General features: G+C 37.6%; 1 protein-coding gene across 2 annotated transcripts in view; it reads left to right on the top strand.

Moving 5' to 3' along the window:
- Positions 1–1511: 1511 nt before the first annotated feature.
- NCOA2 (nuclear receptor coactivator 2) overlaps positions 1512–19630 on the top strand; it is a 175266-nt gene continuing 157147 nt past the window's right edge. For both annotated transcript variants that reach the window (XM_057363919.1, XM_057363921.1), the window contains exon 1: positions 1512–2277. The gene's annotated coding sequence lies outside the window, so the exon portion shown is untranslated. The remainder of the gene's footprint in view (positions 2278–19630) is intronic.

The following is a 19630-nucleotide window of genomic DNA, read 5'->3' as shown; positions in this document are numbered from 1 at the left end:
ACAGCATGTTCTCCTGTTCCCTATCAATTGTTTTTAGTTGGGCTTTTTTGACCTTTAGAACCGTTTTCTTTTACTCATTGTGAGGTGGAGGATTGAATGGTGGTGTTGGAAAATGGCAAGTGTAGCTGTGAGGTACTCCATTTTTATATTGTAGCTAATGTTGATAATTTGTCTATTTTGAGGCAGAGACCCGCTCTCGTGTGGGCATTTGTGCACCACCATTAACAGTTACATCATTGGCTTCATGCAAGAGTAGTTTCCCTTGAGTTCCGAGGGTCATCCCAAGAGCATCCTGATTCTTGTGGGATTGGGTGTAAATTTGAATGGCCATGGATAGTAGTTGGCTTGCTTTTACTTCAGCCTCCAGAGTGGGCTTGAGAAGGTAAGGCAGAAGACTAGCAGGTAATTTTGTGGTCCATARCTTCACATTTGTCACTTTTCTTCACTGACAATCTAGTTTAGTTAGAGAAATATATCAGAAATATACTGGATCATACAGCTAATCAGGTATGTGAGCCTGTCACTCGTTGCTGTATAATTCAGGAGTTTTATTTGGGAAGAAAGAWCTTGTTAGTCATGTTTTTGTGTTTTAAAGGTGGTTCCTCTACTRTGAAGCTATAATGCCTTGTGTTTGTTTGCAGACAGTATTACTGTGAAGCATTTTGTGAATACAACAAATGAAAATCAGCAAAGCTGGGACCTTTTGGACACTACGGGAATGGTCAGGAGCTACACTAATTGTGTACAGACTCCTTGAGCTACTGTATTGGAGGCCACAGAGACAAGGAGTTGGGATGCAAAGATAGGAAAAAACAGCAGGAAAATAAAAGTAAACAGCCACATTAGTTGTCAAGGAACAAAATGGTAGTAAGTACTCATTCACTGGTGCACAGCAGGTAAAAGACAGGAGATGAGTGAGAAATGCCTCTGTTTGCACAGGCAGTATCATGTTTACTGCTCCTCAGTGGAGAGGTSTCCCCACTGTGGGCTTGGGCTGCAGCCCCCATCTGCTGGTGAGACAGCGACTTCTCTTGGGTGTCTCTCTGAACTGCCAAAAGATGTGGCTTGCTTAAAATTTTGTTCCAAGACAAGTTTTTTTTTTTTTTCTGTCAGTAAGGACCAACTCAAAGCTGTGACTCTGTGATCCATAGAGCTCGTGTGCTTTTTGTATGTTCCTGGGGAAATAATGTAGTCTTCTCTTCTGTGTGTATATTTTATATAAGAATACTTCTTTGTTAAGTGGTGCCTCTGAATAGTCTGTTACTGTACTGGTATCCTGTCTGTGACTGAAAGAACGAGTTATGCAGAGTTTGTTTGAAGAAGGTTTCTGTAAGATGGCAGAAATGACAAGGAATGAAATTAATTCTAAATTCCATTTCTCTTGAGGCATAATTAGTGTGTGCTTTTTTTTTCTATTGATGACTTGTAGTGTACCTTTCATTTTATTTGTGTTCTCCTTTATTTTATGTTGCCTTTTTGTTTGTCAGAATAAGAAAGCAGAAAACTCTTCTTTAGTARTTTGCTTGGGTACATTTGACATGAAAGTGCTATTTGACCTACAAACAGAAATGTAGGTGTAATATTTATGTGGGCAGTAGCACACTCCTCCTCCCTTGAAGAAATTGTTTTGCTGTGCAATGTATGACCTCYGTTCTGTGGGACTCTTCACTACTTCATGAGACTCCATACTGGTGAACAGCTTTCTGTTCACTGATGCTTGTCACTTGGGTCTGGAGTGTCTTAAGTGGAGGCTGAGGGCAGAAACATGCTTCTCTACATGCAGCTTACAATAATGGTTGAAAGAACACCAGTTTCTCCTTTTTAGAGATTTGAAACTAATGTGCTATCAAATCAAGCAGTCAACCAAAAAAGGAACCAACCGCTTTCAGAGTTCTCACAGATTCTTTAGTGAAAATAGAGGCTGTGTACTGTGTAAGTTAATGTAAACATTTTAGTTGCTATCACTGTGAATTTGCAGTAGGCAGCAGGTAGAAAGGAAGTTGTGTGCCTGGAGTGATTGTGCAACTGGAAGGGGGTTGAAGTTATGTCTGGAAAAGCAGATAATRCTCTGCAAAGTTTGTGTTTCCCTCGTCGTGTTATGCTTAAAACGGCAATGTGCTTTACATCATATTTTTGTTTTTCTATGCCTGTCTCCAAAAAAAAAAGACTAATATTTTTCTTTCAAATTTGTTCCTAGTGTGCTTGAGATGTATCTGAGTAGCGAGGCCCCCTGCACACACAGCCCCTAGAAATCATTGTCTGCATCGCTGAGTCTTGGTGAGTTGTCTATATCCTATTGCATTTAATTGGATTGTGTTACAGTTTTATCTTCTTCACTGGGGAGTTTGATGTGAGATGTTTTAAATTGATTGTGTGGATACAGCAGGACAAGCCTTTGTTTTAAGTAATGTGTGGTACTGTACATTGAGGGGAAATAGTGACATTTTAGAAACTTTGAAATATAATGCCCAGACTGGTTATGGAAGCAAAGGGCCCTTACTTTGGTGCCAGGACCAGGAATGGGACTTTGTGCTGAGAAAGAATATCACATGTTGRTCCCCTCAGTGTTTCTCATTAGTTGATACTGTAACTAAGGAATTGACATTTTTCAGATGTGCTGATTATGGTCTGTCTTATGGCAAAGGTTGAATATGAAATAATACAAGCTTTCCCATCCAACTCTGTGCACTAATAAATTACTTAAATTGAGGGTTGAAATTGGTATAATGACACTGATGACTTAAACTGCTTGTTGCTCAAGAATTACTGTCTGATGACTCCATCAGGCAGTGCTGTGCCTGTTTAACTCTGCTCTCAAGAAGGGATAATACCACTGAGAATTAGAAAAAGAGACCCCTGCGGATTGTTTAAATGCAGACTAATAATAGTTTGGTAGTGCAGTGGAAGAAAGTAGAATATRAATGCTGTGGTTTTATTTTAGGTATGTTTGATATATCAGTATACTCACTCTGTATAAATCTTTTACAACAAATATGCATTTGAGATTTTATGTGAGAGCCTTTTCAGTGTACTCATGAATAAATGTTGTCTTTTAACACATAGAGTGACTTATTAAGGTCAGAAATATGTATTTTTGAGGCTTGTACAACTAAATATAGAGGTGGGAAATGAGCCTGCTGAAAGGGTTTTTAGTTGTTTGGGGGACTGTTTATAAAATGCCAACCAAATATGGGTAAAATTATGTGTGTCCACATCAAGTATCGTTTCCTCTTTTGTTAATTATGTTCAGCAGTTTTTGCAAACCAACAATGCTTTTCTTTAAACTTATTTCTCTACCATCAGTGAATGAAAACAGGTTAAGCAGTTTTCCAGTGCTTTTTTCTGTCTTTTCCCTTGTCAGTTCAGATAAAACACTTCATAGTCCATTCCATTAATGAAGTTTATAATAATGGTTAATAATTTTTGTTTTATATTAACTTGAAAATGCTTAGCCACAGAGATGTTATTACTTATTTACACCTGTTACTTACACTATATTAATTATTATTTATTTATACTGCTTATCTGGACTACGTAATCATAATGTGCTTGTGCAAGTCTTCTCAATAATGATCTGCATTTGTAATAATTTAAGCAAATTGTTTAAAAAGTATACCAAGACTCTAAAATATTTTTTTCCTAGTGAATAGCACTCAGAAAGAGTTAGGTATGTGTAATAAAGAGAAGAATGTCACTGTCAAAATTCTCTTTAGAGAACATGAAATTTTGTTGTCAAGTTGATCATATGTTTGTTTTCAGTTGTCTCAATTCTAATTTTCAATTAAAAAAAACGAATGGATAGGGACATATTAAAATTAAAAGCAATTTCCATATAATAGCTTGGTTTTTTCCCTTAATTAATGTGGAGGAAGAAAACCTTATCTTTTCCTTAATGTTGCTACATTCTGCACCAAAACTAYAGATTTGGTTGTTACAGTGATGGAAAATAATCTGATAACTTTGCAGATGCTGACCAAAACACAGTTGCTGTGTTTAGGAAATTCAAAACCTTTAATAAGAGCAAATAGGAGTAAATATTTGTATATGAAGTCTATGGTGATGACAGTGAGGAATGAACCACTGTAAAAAATGGGTGTCATGACAGGATTTGTACAGCAAGGATGAAGTAGAGAGGTAGTTTTTGCTCATAATATCCTTTGGCTATAAAATGTGTGGTTATCTCTGTGTTCCTGTGTTAGTTCAGCAACAGTAGGTTCTGTAGTCCAAGGTGTAGTTTAAAATTTTGGATCCATTGCATCATTTGAATTTCTTTTATTGATTTTTGAATGTCCAGAATTTCAGTCCTATTGTTTGACACACTTGCATGTTCACCTTCTCTCTTGCAAGATGAAAGAGTTATAGCTGTTTATTTTAACCAGTACACCCATGTGAAATTATATTCATGTTAGAAGGACACATCAGTTGGAGTTTCATTCTAGAAATCCTGGTCTTGGCTTTTGACTAGTGTTGCTTGTGGAATAATAGATGTTGGGTTTGACTGTACCAGATGTTGTGAGATTTTACCATGACTGTGACTGAAATTGTGCACATTCAGCTTGTCTGCCGCTGTATCAAGTTTTTTGGAAAGTGAAACTGCTACTTAAAACTTATTTGGTCTATTTTTCATGTTAGTTGAGGTAGTGGAAGCAGCTGCTSTGTGCTAACAAAAAAAGGGATGCAATTAGAGTGGTGATAAGTTTAGACTTACAAAAACCCAAAACAAATAACAAATCTGCTTTGATTCCTAGTCTAAAAGTTACCAGTCAGGAAACATTTTTTTTATACCTCTCTCTTCTTTTTTCTTGAAGTGGTTTACTTTATAAGAAGTGTTTCTCAGCAAAAAAAACATAGATTAGAGAAATCTCAGTTTTCTGTCACTCTTGATCTGGAGAGTCTGTTTCCATCTTACTTTGTAGTGATTTCATTGGCATTTGTGTTGTAGTTAATGTCAAGTGTGATAGAAAATATTTGTGTGTCTATTCATTCTGATTTATAGTGCTTGTTGTTTACAGCTGTAGTAGATACAGAAAATTCTGACAGATGTCTCATTTTTGTGTGTTCTCCTAATACATGTGTGTAAAGGGAATGCTGTCAGAAGATTAAGTGCAGTACAGAAAATAGAAGGGCCTTGTATTGAAACAATTTTTGAGGACCTTGGGTGTTAGTTTAAAGATGTAAATGAGGAACTTAGAATAGATTCCAAGTATCAAACCTGAATAAGGCAGAACTCACTTCTATGAGCTTGCAAAACAGGGCTGCAGTGGTGCTTACCTAGAACTCTGGAGTCAGTTCAGAGCACCCTAATTCCCTCAGAAACTGTGCTTCTGAAATAAAATATAGGCRCATGTAATCTTTTATTAATCTGGTCTTCTCTGTGAGGGATACTTAATCTACATTGAATTGGTTTGCAATAAATAGAGGGAATATGTTTCCATTGCTAGACCTCAAAACTGGGGAGTTGTGTTGTGCATGAAATGTGCTAAGATTATTTTGTGTTCAGTCACTGCTGTTCACTAGTGACATTAGTTAACCTGAATTGCCTGTGAAGATGCTTGTAAAAGTGGATGCTTGATTATAGTGAATTTAATGTAATCAGCGCCAAAATGATACTCCTAATCTGAGAGTGAAGTTCTGTGTGGGTGGTACAGTGAGAACTGAAGTATTAGGAAATGAGCRTCTATTGAGATTTATACAATTGCTGTGTGAAGATGTTTTTTCTCCTGAAATTGGAACTGTGAGTTTATGAAGAACGTTATTTTGTGGAAAAGTTGAAATTTAAACAAATGTAATATATTGCATTTCTTTCTTCTAAAATTTATGAAAATTTGGAGTACTGYAGAGAGAAATCTTATGCTTGCAGCTAGCAGAACTGGATTTGTTAGTAATGAAAGTACTTTTAAAGTGCTTTCATAGTTTTGAGGCCACAATGTTCAAATTCATTGTAAAGCTGGATTAAACTATTCTTATATATGTAAAACTCATTAACTACTGTAAATGGATTTAAATGGAGTGCTCTGTCAGTGAACTTTTTACTGCATTGATGGAACCAAACTTCATATATATCTAGGACTGTTGAAAATGCTCATTCAATTGATTGAAGCTTGGCTTTTGTATGTATATCCTTTTGTGTATCCTGGAAGATTATTTTTAACATTGTGGTTTCAGTGAAATAAAAAATATTTAGGAAATGGGATTACTAACTTGATTTTATTCACTTCTTAAGTATTGGTTTTGACTTTGTAATGGACTTTGCTAAGATTTTTCATTTCTTACCTTGATAGGAATCTTTTTATATGGACAAAGTTATACTATATTAGCATTAGCAGAAGAAATAGCTGCCATTATCATCTGTGGAAAATCAATGTATATTTTATATATAGATTGATGACATTGTATCACCAGTATTGGAGCTTAGGAATTCTAGAGGGGTCAAGAACAGGACAACCGAGCAGTTGCATCATCAAAGAATATGAGATGCATTTACTTGGGCAGATTTTCCTCTGGGCCTGCCTTTAGTTCCTGAATTGGGAAGAGTGAAATATTTACACTGCTTGGCTCTTGACAGTAAATAGTATTAATTAAATACAGGGCTTGAAAATACACTGGTATTTCAGATGAAGGCCAGTAGATGTTGCCTTGGCTTTCTGGAAATTGAATTCCAGTAGTCTGTTTATTTGACAGCATTATAGTACAATACTTAGAGGTTCATGGTATTTCTGTACATTAAAGTGGGTGAATTTTTATGATACCACTATGTGGGGATGTTAGGCTCAGAAGACTTATGTGCTATAATGGTAAGCAAATTTGTAGATGATTATAATATAAAGTGTTGTACAATGTGTTTCTCTCTGATTAATTTGCTTTTATATTAACTGGACTGGCAAGAAGTTACAGGGGTTTTTTTTAAAACAAACTTTGGATGCTGAAAAATTCAGATGAAAGGTCCTAGATAAGTCACAGAAGTTCAGTATTATGAAAATGATTTGGAAATATTGGTTAGTATTACAGTATCATTGTGCAGGGCTCTAACTATTCAAATATTTTACAGAAACCCCCTCTAGTCATCTCACCACAACCAAAGGAGGGTACTGACACTCTTACGTACATAGTATTTGCCAGTGTGTAAATGTGTTGCTACAGCTCTGTTTGCAGCTGTGGCCGCAATAAATCAGGAATATGCTCTGTTCCCCTATTCCAACATCTGTTTTTATGGCCCAGAATCTTCCCTTTTTTTCATTAACAGTACTTTTCTTCGTTCAGTAATCCCAAATCAATAAACTACAGCATTCTCTATACACCAAACTCTGTATCTTTCAAAATGACAGTAATAGGCAAGCTAGGAATATTTAAAATTAGAACTGAGAAAAGAATTAGTTTTACAGTAGGTATTGCAGTTTGTTTTTTCTTGAGGGAAGCTGTAGTAGTGTCAGGAGGAATTAAAATGTTTCCATTCACGTTATTTTCAGCATGTTTTTCTTAGCTTATGTTTGAATGTTCTCACTTAAACTTTAAAACTTTATCCTTACAAATAAYACATAGAACTGAAGATCCATTTTTGCCTTGGATTCCTTTGTCCATCCATCTCAAGGTATCTGTTTTACTGCTTTAAGACAGTGAGATATCCCCTRCATTTCTTTATTCAGGTTCTGAGCTTGAAACTACTGTTTGGTGACACAGTTTAATAGTATTTTAAAATGGGATAAAACCATCTACATTTCTCTAAAAGTAGGTGGCCAACACATATGAAATTTCAYTTGGTTTAATTTTTATGGCCTTTCAGTTTTCAGTTGTGGTTTTTTTGCTTGGCTTCTCTTCACAGATCCTGGTTAACTGTTTTTATTGCTTAGTCCTGCTGAACAGACTCATGTAAAACTTTTTCTGTCTGGAGTTAGAGTATGTAACTTCCAGAATGTGTCCTGTGGTGGAAGAGGGTTTATGTGCAGCTGATGGTACGTGAAGTTTGATGCATGACTGCTAATGTTTAAAATATTCCTTGTCCTTGACTGTGATTTTAGGCTTTCCTTCCTCATGAGCTTACTCTTTTGTCAATATCCGGGTTCTAGGCTCTTGATCAGCTGTGTTGGGTTTGCATGGCCAAGCTTTGGCAGCAGGTGGATTCTTTGAGAAGCTGCCAGAAGCTTCCTGCTTGTCCTCCAGAGCCAATCCCTCACAGCATCAAAGTTGGATGTGCTGCTGGTCAAGGCTGGGCCGATTAGAAATGGTGGTAATGCCTCTGAGATAACATTTAAGAAGAAGAAAAACGTTTTGCATGGTTTTCACTGCAGGTAGAGAAGAGCGGGTTGGGAATATGTGAGAGGGACAAGTGTACAGACACCAAGGTCAGTGCAGAAGGAGGGGGAGGAGGTGCTCCAGGCACAGGAGCTGAGATTCCTCTGCAGCCCATGGTGCAGACCATGGTGAGGCAGCTGTGCCCTGCAGCCCATGAAGGTCCATGGGGATGCAGAGATCCACCTGCACCCCATGGAGGAGACCCACACTGGAGCAGTGGATGCCTGAGAGGAGGCTGTAACTCCRTGGGAGGCCCATGCTGGAGCAGGATCCTGGCAGGAACCTGCAGACCCATGTTGGAGCAGGTTTCCTGGTAGGACTTGTGACCCACAGGGGAACAGGCTGTGCATCAAGGACTGCATCCTGTGGAAGAGAAAACCACATTGCAGCAGTTTGTAGAGAACTGGTGCTCCTGAGGTGGACTTAGCTGGAGAAGTTMATGGAGAACTGTCTGCSGTGTGAGGGACCCCATGTTGGAGCAAGGCAGGACTCCTCTCCCTRAGTAGTGGCAGAAACAATGGGTAATGAGCCATTAGCCTGGTTCCCTCTCTCCTGATGGGGGAGAAGGTAGAGCTGAGAAGGAAGGAGTGGTGAGAAGGTGTTTTGGAGGTTTTATTTTACTTCTCATTATCCTGGTCTGATTTTGTTAGTAATAAATTCAGTTAATATCTCTAATTYRAGCCTATTTTRCCCATGATGGTGTTTATTGAGTGAYCCTTCCCAGTCCTTATCTCAACTCATAAGCCCATCRTTATATTTTATTTCACCTGTCTATTTGCAGAGAGGAGTGAGAGWGGACCTTGGTGGGTGCMTGGCATCCAGCCAGGGTCAACCCACTACATCAGCATAGAAATATTTGAGAAACAAATACTGGTGAGTCAAATTGTATGACACTATGGTTACTACACTTAAAACATACTCAATACAAATCTACAGAAGCCAAAAAAACCCCAAACCCAARCTACCCCAAGCCAAGCCATTTTATATACCACCAGATATTCCACCACTGTCACACACCAACCACACTACCACCCCTACWGTACACCACAGTACAGTACACAACTAAATGGTTAAATAGATTTGTTCTATTAATTTTCAGCTTTAGTTGGTTCATGCCAAATATGCTGTGTATACAGCACATATGCTTCACAATAGTATATATTTATTTTTGAATATAGGCATGGAATCATGCATATGGTGCTCTGGTCCTGTTTTAGGTAYTGTGGGCTCTTAAAGGRGGGGAAAAAAAARCCCTAACAGCCTGCTGCTGCTGAACTCGATTCCAGTAACAGTAGTTATCAAAGTTGCCTCCTACTTACTCTTCTCTTATTTGCTTCATCACTGGGTTTCTGAGCTATTTCCTTCCGCCCCCAGCTTCCAGGAGAATTGTTTTGTGGTCTTCTGATACRATCTCGTAACTTTTTGGGATTGTCCCATGTTTTGGGTCAGARCAACTTGATCCGTGGTTGTGGGACTCTTACTAGAGAGTTAGACTTGATTGTGTGTGTGTATTTTGAGGGGGAATTGCTTACAGAAAACTTTTTTTTGGCCAGCTTAAAGCTGTTAATGAGTTGGCTTGAATTTCATGAGTATCTTCATTGAGGAAGGGGGGAAAAGTCCCTGCTAATCAGAAATGCTGTAATGGCTCACTCAGGAAATTCTGAAATGAAAAGTTTTGGATTTCAGGGCTAGGAGTCACAGCAAGCCTGAACAGTTAGTAAGTCACAGGCAAGCCACCTATGTGGCTGTGAGCACAGCTCTGAGTGGGAGCTGCTGCAGGTGTGCAAGGAGAGGGCTCCCACAGGGCCACCATCTCAGTGGCACAGCCTGTGCCCTGGGTAGAGGGACATCTGATGGCTCAGATGGCTCCCTGCTTCCTGGCCTCTGGTCTCGCTCCCCAGGGTGGCCCTGCCTCTCCCCATTGTGCCAAGCTGGGGACGGGCAGGTTGCCAGTGTTTTACAGCTGTGGTGAGAGTGTCACCCACTTCACCCGGCATGACTGCAGGAGCTGTGTGTGCAAAGGCACCAGCAGGCGTGGACATCAGGGATACACCCATCTTTGCCAAAGCAGGGAGAGGCTGGAAGGCAGATAGCAGCATGCCTCCACCTTCTGAACACTGGGATGTGGGAACAACAAGATGGAGGAGGGAATCATGCTGCTTCTGATTCAGAGCAGAGGTTTGCTTTTGCATCTCCGACCTCTTAGGACATGGCTGCTGTCTCTGGGCTGCTCAGTATTTCTGAGCAGAGCTTTGCTGCCTCTGGAATAGCTSTGCTTTTCCATTGGTGTGTAAATACTTTGTCAGAGAACTGATTTTCTTACATTGGAGGTGAGCATCCTGTTTCGTATGTCCTACACTAAAGGACAGTAGTTTCTTCCCTTGCCTACTTTTATAGATGTAATTTATTTATCTGCTACCCATAAGGTTGTCTTCTCCSACAAGGTACTGCAAAGGAAGCTAAGGTATACATTCACAGATATATTTAGCAGTTACATCCCCTTGTGGATGTTCTTAATGCTTTGAATAGCTTACCCTACTTCRACATGAAGTAAGCTATCTGAAACAAGGGCACTTTTTCCTGGTGAATTGACTATTTGCTCAACTTGTAACAGTTTTAARATATGTGGTTTTCCTGTTCAGTGGCTGAAATGAAAAATTCATTATAGGCACAGCTCTGCCCCTTGTATCAGATGTATCATTGGCCATAATTAAATGGATATAAGGTAATACAAATTAAAGTTTCACATGGTTGCCACTGTATATGCCCTCTTTTTTTTCCCAGCTCTATTGCTAAGGTCAGTGTGAGATATTTCATCAGGTAAAACTGATGAATTTTTGAAAATCTGAAAAGATCAAAATGAGACATGTTTAGCTTTCTCAGAGCAATTGAAAAGTAAAAATGTGAACTATAAATAAAGTGGCTGGCAATGGTAGAATTGAACTCTTAAAAATTTAAACCCACCAGGGAGTACTTGGTGTTATGGTGGGAAGGGCMATGTGCTGTAACAAGTCTTGCTGTTGACATAATTTGGAGACTGTTCTTACTGTTCTAATTTTGTGGGAATATTATTGTATAAGCATAGTGGTAGTTTTTTTCATAAATGAGCTGTACTTGGTTCTGTTACGCTTGTGTAAATAATTTTTACTCAAGTTGTATTGCGGAAGCTGAGAAAGATGACTGTGAAACCTGCCCTTTGAATTTCCTCAGGGCAGTAGGGACTTTTTAAGAGACAAGATTCTGAGAAGGGAAATAAGGTTTCTTGCAGAAAGTTTGAGCTAACTGGCAGTACAGGAAAAATGAAAACAGAAAATCCAATATTGGGTCAAACCTGCTTCTGCTATATTTCACTTGCATTAGCCAAATGTAAAGACAACATTGTGTTTTATTGGTTTTTAACTGATTTTGCTTACCATTGCTAGGGGAGGAAGTCAGTAAAAGGGAACTGGTATTTTCTTACACAGACAATGTCTKGAGTAGCAGAATAAATTAATATAGTGTGGTTTTCTGTGAGGGTGCATATCTGCAACAACATGAGAATTTTTATTTCACTCTATAATAATTAAAAATATGTGGGGTTTTTGTGTGTGTGTTTTTCTATGCTGTAATTTGTACTAGTTGTAGCATCAGTTTTTCGTTCTGTCTTGTTGATTTGTTTAGGATACCATGTTATATGAACCACTCTTAAGCCATGCCAGTGACAGGTTCTGTGGCTCTTGCTGTGCTGAGCTTCTGCTGTTGTGTTGATCAGGCAGCTGAAATGATTTATTTAGGCTAGCTGAGGGTCTGCTACAAAAATTGAACATATTGTTACCTTTTCTTTTTGTTTTTTTATTCAACAAGTAATTTACATGAGGTGGCAGGACAGGAACCTTTTGTAGAATTTGGGGACTTGGAGTATTTGCCCCTGCACGTGAATGAAATTTCTCTGTAATTATAACCATGGGAATGAATTTACATGGGTATCAACATGGGATGAGCTAGGGATGGAGCTAGACCTTGCAGTACAGAGCCAGGGGCTTATTCTTCAGTGCCAGGTTTGCCAGGAGTGTACTAAACATGTCACTAGAGCTTAAGTTCCTCATGTTCTTAGCTGTAAAATGGTGTAAACCCTCATATACAAAATTCAGATTCWTTGGCATATGTGGATTGTGTTGAGAAAATAAATAATATATTTATGTATTCAATTTCATAAAATGTAAATAAAGTACCTGCTTCTTTCTACCAATGTAAATTAATACTGAAATTGTAAAACAAATCTAGAGAGAACTTGCCTATTAAAACATTGAAGCAGTGGCCTTTTGCTATTTTATTAAACAAGAATCAACCTAGATTGTTGTGAGTTAGCAGTATTTTTGTCTGCTTTTGTTATGAGATAAAACATCAAGTATTGACTTAACTTCACATTTCACAGGAGAAGGATTAAAAATTATCCCTGTGAAGGGTGACTATGAAGTTACTCTTTGAAATTCTAATTTAACACTTCAGTAATGGGTCAACCCTGCTCTGAATCCTCTGTGGGATTATTTGATTTGCTGTCTGGTTAACCTCAAGGAAAATGGGATGTCTTTAAATTACTAGAGGTGCTAGCTATCACCTTATAATGGAAGCAAAAGGGAAAATTTGTTGTTTTAAATTAAGATTGTGACCTGATGACTAAGGCATTGTATGAATGGGGCTTATTTTTAAGATCTAACTTGAGGTTGAATTTGCAGGGTGGTGATTTGGTTTTTGTTTTTGTTTTTTTTTTTTTTTTACTTACCATCAGCTTTCTGCTTGGAGATTACTATAATTGAGGGATAGGGGAAAATGTCTTCTTTACCTGTGGGGGAGTTGGGCTTAGGGTTTGACTATTTGTTTTATCTTCAGTGTTTTTTACATATGGAGAAGTTTTAATTTTGTGTTTCTTCGATTTGCATTAATGTTTTGCATTATTAATAAAATTGATTATGAAATTAAATTCATGTGACTGGAACTGAAAGGACTTCTGCTTTTTACAAGTAGATAAAGAAGCAGCTTGTATATGTTGCAAGTTTATGCATATAAAGTTTATCCTGCCAAAACATTTAAAATTAATTTGCAAATTACTAAAATACAAGTACTCAAGTGTTTTATGCTTTGTCATACATGAAGGGAGTATTTGGCAATTATTTAGTAACTTGAATTTGGGGGAGTAAAAGCGGGGGGATTTCAGTTAAAAATCTAACATTTTACTTTTCACTGTTTTGTGTTGGAAATCTGGTGCCTGTTGCTGCTACAATTTTTTTCAGCCACACGTCACCTTTAAAAGTCACATAACAAAATTAGTCATATCTCAGGAGATTATTTATTCACTGTCTTACAAATTAAATAGAATTTCTAAGCATCTATAGCTGGTGATGTCATAGGATATAAATTAAGACAAGGAAAAGCTTAGCATAATGCATCATTTTTAATGATGAGAAGTAKTGAATGGAGACAAGCTGTGCAGTGTGCATTGCATATACTGAGAAAATTCACAAGACTTTTTGACATCAGTTTTGACATGAGTCGTGGGCTCAGCTCCAGCACTGTTCTGAGTGTAGCCTGTCCTACAGAACTTTCCGTTGCCAATCTGTCACATACCACGTGCCAGTATTTCAATTAAGATTTCTGATTTGAGTAACTGGGTCTATACATAGTTTGAATTGCATATTTAAGAGAATTTACTTACTGTTGCTTCTGAGAATTTTTTTGTTCCTTTTTTTGTTTAGGCAGCTATATTGTAGTGGTATAGTTTGATATATATCAATCTGAAGTCGATTTTAAATTGTATTTCAGTGTCTTGTATCATGTTTCTGAAGCCGGTAATTGATATGGAAATTGAAGTCTTGATGAAGTCTGAGGATTTGCAATTTTGGGAGGAAATACTGGGTAAAACAGCATAGTCATCAGTTTTGTAYACATGTASGGGAAGGGAATTTTTTAGGATATGRAAGTTTTTCCGWGCTCTCCCAGAGCTGACAYGTGTAACTACCATGGTGCAATAAGRTTATAAAGGGAGAAAAGATGCAGGTTAATTTTACAATATTTCAATCAAAGATTTGCTTACAAAAGGAAAAAAAAAAAAAGAMCTGTCTGCTGMATTGAAAYRGATATAATGAAGTGCTAGTTGCAGGAGAAGCAAGCAGAGCTGGGCTTGCAAGCCTCTATCTGAACAATTGCTAGCATGCAGGAGCTGGGCTGCTTTTCCACTTCAAGCTKGATAGTTTCCTGGTGATAGGAGAGGTCCTACAGCCACCCATTTGCTGGTTACTAAAAATAGTAATGCTGCAGTAAGGAGAGTGGAGCAGCATGGCATCAACCTGCTGTTGCATCTGCAACCTCCCAAACACTAATTTTTAACAAATAAATGTTTAAAACATACCAAACCCTGTGTGGTAGGCAGAGTTGCAAGCCAGCCCATTCCCTGAGTCTGGCTTGGGCAGCATTCCCTCATTTGAGGTCACTCATTTGAGCTACTGGGGAAGAGGGTGGCTTGGAGAAGCAGAGGCAAAAAAGCTTTTGGTAGGGAAWGTTTGCTTCTCTTGTTTTTCCTAGGGGGAGAAATATTAACTGAACTATCTTAGGGRAGTATGGGAAGTCAGTCAATGGCCACACAGAAACCTGGAACACGAAGCATTAGTGTGAAATGGAAATCTTCAGATTGGGGATGCTGTGAAGGGTGAAGAAGTGTGGTTTTATTATTGACAGATGAAATGCATCTTGATTTGTCTTTCCCTTAACTGTGAAATGACCCTTCAGAAGGTGGAAGGTGGCTCAAACTCTGATTAGCTGGGATTTGGMGATTTCCTGAATATAAGGTTACATGTTTTGCCAAATGATATGACCACAAATCATCAGGCTTTCTCAAAATTTTCAACTTTCAAAGAAGAAAAAAATAATACCACTTAATAACATTATTTACACAGACTGTTTCATGTGACAGTGTTTTGTTTTCACTAGCTACCGTTTTCTCTCTATTTTCTTTTTTAATAGTAGATCTGTTKTGTAAGCTGTATTTCAGATGTACCTTTTCTTCAGTATTTGTGTACAAAACAACACTAAGAATAAAGGAAGAAATACAGATTTTTCTTTTTTTTCAAGCTAGCTTGTAGCATGCACAGAGAAGTGATAAAAATGTTCAAAWTCAAAATGGAAAACTTTTTCAGTGTTGTAGGTATCATTTGTCATGAAAGAACTAGTCACTCAGAAACCATTTTGAGTGTAGGTAACTTGTAAGACCTTTTCTCTTTGTGATCACAGCATTTCCTCCCAATAGCAACAACTSCTTTCATGTGAAACCAGTAATAAGAACATGTGTTGATGTATTTTTAATTTTGTTTAATGTAATTGAACACCTGGAAGTAGACAGGACCATAATCATGTGAGCATCCAGGTTTCCACAGAAGCTCAATTTGCAAATGGCTACTGCAGTTATTTAGTGTCTAATCTTTGTTCATGATACTCAATTTAGTGGCCTGTGCACATTGTTAGGGTTGGTTTGTCKTCTGGCCAATATTCCTAACTGCTGACTATCAAGTACTTTGCTTGCTTGTTGTTCTGTGTGAAATTAATATACATTAAGATTCACAATGGTCTTGTGAGTTAGGGGTTGTACAGGAAAGTCAATGGCAGAAATCAGTGTAAGAGACTAAACTGCRTGTCTTSTAGATATTAATGAGAAAATCAGTARGGTGATGACTAGCAGCAAATAACAGTTTAATTTGTAAGCATTGATAATAACTCAGTCAACTGGGTTTCATTTGTGGAAGATGCTATCACGGAGCAAGAAGTTGGTAACTGAGCAGTGTCTTTGCAAACAAGCACCATCCTATGAAATTTTTGCCTTCAGATCTGTACTGTGTTTGTATTAGCTGGGCCTTTAAATACAGAATAAATGAACAAGAAAAATAACTGTGGCAAAAACTAAGATGAACACTTCATAAGGTGTTTAAGAAAAACAATCTTGATTTCCCTCTCTCCCTGCTGCATTCTCTGTCTTCACAGTCTCTGCTTTCTGCTCATGTCCAGCTAAGATAATATAGTRAATGTCTGAGCTCTCGCAAGTAAGGCTGTCACATTGATGTTTAACTGACTTTGAAACACTGCAGCTGTAAARGAGAAATGAATTCTGTTCTCTGTCAAAGCCTGTAAAAGAGTGTTTGTTTTAGCAGCTACCGAAGATGGAAGTGTTTATTCCATGACTGCATTGGTTGTCAAAGCTGGACATCTTTTCCCRTATTAATAATATTTGGAATTTTTCATTAGTTATCATTTCCTGTTGGTTCTTGAAAGGAGTATTGAGATGCTGATCACTGTCCCAATCTTTTCAGCTCTTCTGAAGTCGTGGAATTCCTTTAGGATGGGGGTGTATGTGTGTGCACAGGCATGTGTGATTATGTATTATATAAAACTTTCAAAGCATTTGTAAATGTCTGATACTTTTTGATCCCAAAAGGCAATAGCTTTTTGTACAGGAAACAGGGGGGCAGCTCTTCCAGTTTTCAGGTGATGGAAGACTGTACCTAATRTGAATGAAACACTACTTATTACTCATCTTGTTTTTTCATATGACCTCTGTCACAGACTTTTGCTCCTGGTACATAGTGTTCTCTTGATATGAAAAGACTGACCAGAATCTGGATACTTACTGTTACTGAAACATATGTTATGCTGTGTAATTTATTTCAAAAGTAGCTTACTGCATGCACTTAACCAAATCCTATCTGTTCAACACAAGCTAAATCCTTCTGAAGTGTCTTCCTTGTGCATTGTTGCTATAGCAAGGGGGGAAAAAGGTGAGACAGTGGAATTGGAGTATTTTCGGTTTGTTTGGCTGTTTAAGATAGATCATGTAGAGCTGAAACGTAATTAAGCATAAGGTTTTGAAAATGGAAACAATAACCATGTTAAGTAAGCCTGTCATGATCTTGGCATCATTAGAAGACAGCAAGGAGTGAGGGAAGCTGGATTTGTGCTGGTGTTGTTTACAATGGTATGTAACTTACTAATTACCTTTGCTGTGAAATGGTTGGTAAAAAGCCAAAATACTGCTTCTCTAGTTCTCTAGGATTCTTGTTTTGAGAGGATTATACTKCCTGGTGTTTTTACAAGAATTACATGGATGCCAGAATGTTTCCCAAGCTTCTCTTTGATGATTGGTACGATGTAATAGGGAAGGTTTACCAAAAATTTCKGAGGAAGTGAGTAGGAGAGAGATACAAAGGTGTGAGAATGAATGAGTCTCATAGTTGTGTATTTGTGCATCTTCCCTACCTTTGTCATTTTTAGTTTGGTTTCTGAAGGAAGTGAAACTCATGTGATCATGACTGAGATAAAACATGTTTATGTGCGTTTGTGGGATAACGTGTGTGTGTGTTTGCCCTTTTCTTCCACTGCCCCAAAGAAACTGTGCTTCTACAGGTTATAAGAAATCACGTCATCAGGTAGATGACTGTCATCTGTKAATGAAAGAAGCACCTCACCTGTTGACAGCCCTCATGTGGCATCAGAAAATCATTATGGGAGAGCAAAATTATGGGTGGCTGAGGGCACAAAGTCGGTCAAGTGCATGTTTGTCAAACTAAATTTCCATGCTCCTTACTCTCTGCTTGTCAGCTGGGGATTGAAACCCTTTTTCATGCAGCAGAGGGATTATGACGTTTAAGACTTTTTATGTTAAAGATCAGAAGATAAGTTATATGAAGTCTTACCTGTTTCAACATGTGTTGAAAAAAAATATAATGTATTAATACAATCTTCTGAGATGTATATGGGCATTTAAAATTTACAACTACCTAATAGAAAAGTATGAAAAACTTACACTGAGAAATTCAGGTTGAATATACAAATTATAGATACTTTTCATTGTACAAAAGTAAAATTACTACAGATAGTTGTAATCTTGTTTTTCATCTATGAGTTAGCCATAGTGCCATGTCTTACTATCCTTTTTTTTTCTTATTTTTCTTCAGTCTCTTGATTTTCAAGTGGAGACAGAAAGARAATGTACAGTATTCTCTGGCAGTGGATCAGTATAGGCCTTCATTTGTCCTTCCGCACGTCTAACATAATGATTTTGACTGTCAGTGCTGCAAGTTGTTTGTTTCAGCCTCAGATAATCAATCTGATTAAATATCTTGGTGGTATTTGGTATTATACAGAAACCATTTGAAGTGGCAGTGTTATTTCACTGAGCTACTGCTCATGTGGAAGGCTTCATTTTAATAGTCTTGGTGAAAACAGAAACTTACAGAAAAGAGTAAGGTGCATGTATGTATATCTCTTTTGGCACAAGTATTTGTAGACTTACACCACTATGAGAATTTTACTTATGTGCTTAGATGTATCATTTGGATGAGTGAAAGCAGTTAGATTTATGCAATTAGTCTGGATGAATTTTACTCAGTAAAAAGATTGAGGGAAGAAGATCTTTGCATGATGATGTGGTTATAGGCAAGCRTCCACAAGCTGTTACTCACCAGTTTCATGTTCATTAGATTTCTGTGTGGTAGAAGATGCTCTTGGTCAGGTCTGATACCCCTGRTGAGGCCAGCTGTGCTTCAGCCAGAATAATTATTTCTGAATTTCAATGGGTGGAAGACTTTGCTTCAATTTTCCTTGTAAAATGACACCTATTAAAATTTTCCTACGGGATTTCCCCAGAAAAGCCCATCACTTGGCAGCTTCCACTGGGACTCACCAAGTCCMATGCCTGCTGCARTGTCTTGGAAAGTCAAGAGTTGCASTTTTATCCCTTAAKTCTCAACTGTCTTCCTTTCTCCCTTGGAAGGCAGTTTCAGAAYTTTTCTGAAAAGGCATTTTTCTACYTCATAATATCAAGGCAGAAATTAACTTTACAAATTAAAAAAATCCCAACAACCATACTAAATAGAMTTAGTTTCTAGTGAAAACTTTCTTCATTCACCTTCCTCAGCATTTAAATAAAATCTCTTAGTGTGCCTGGTACGTGAATAAATGCAGACCTGATTTAGCTTCCTGACTATAGCAGAAAAAMATTCAGTCATACTTTTTAAGGAATGGTTATTTAAAAGTAATGTGTTTTTGTTGCAACATGATTATATATTTAACAGGAAGCTAGGTTAGAGTCTTTATGACTAACTCTTATTACTACTGCTCCTTTGGTTTCCAGGAGATGATGACTGTAATACYATATAAAATCTTCAGGTAGGTAGCATCATCTCAGACAACTTTCTTTTTTGTCCCATGGTRTTGCTCTCAAACATTATTTTAGAAAGAAACAAATCAGTTCAAAACCTATATCAATACAATATTTTCATTTTCCTTCCAACTTCTTGTTGTTAGTCTGTATGGACCATAA

Source organism: Malurus melanocephalus, unplaced genomic scaffold, assembly GCF_030028575.1.
Source record: "Malurus melanocephalus ecotype Western Australia unplaced genomic scaffold, MMel_1.1 scaffold_32, whole genome shotgun sequence".
NCBI lineage: Eukaryota > Metazoa > Chordata > Aves > Passeriformes > Maluridae > Malurus > Malurus melanocephalus.
This window is presented reverse-complemented; position numbering and strand designations above follow the sequence as displayed.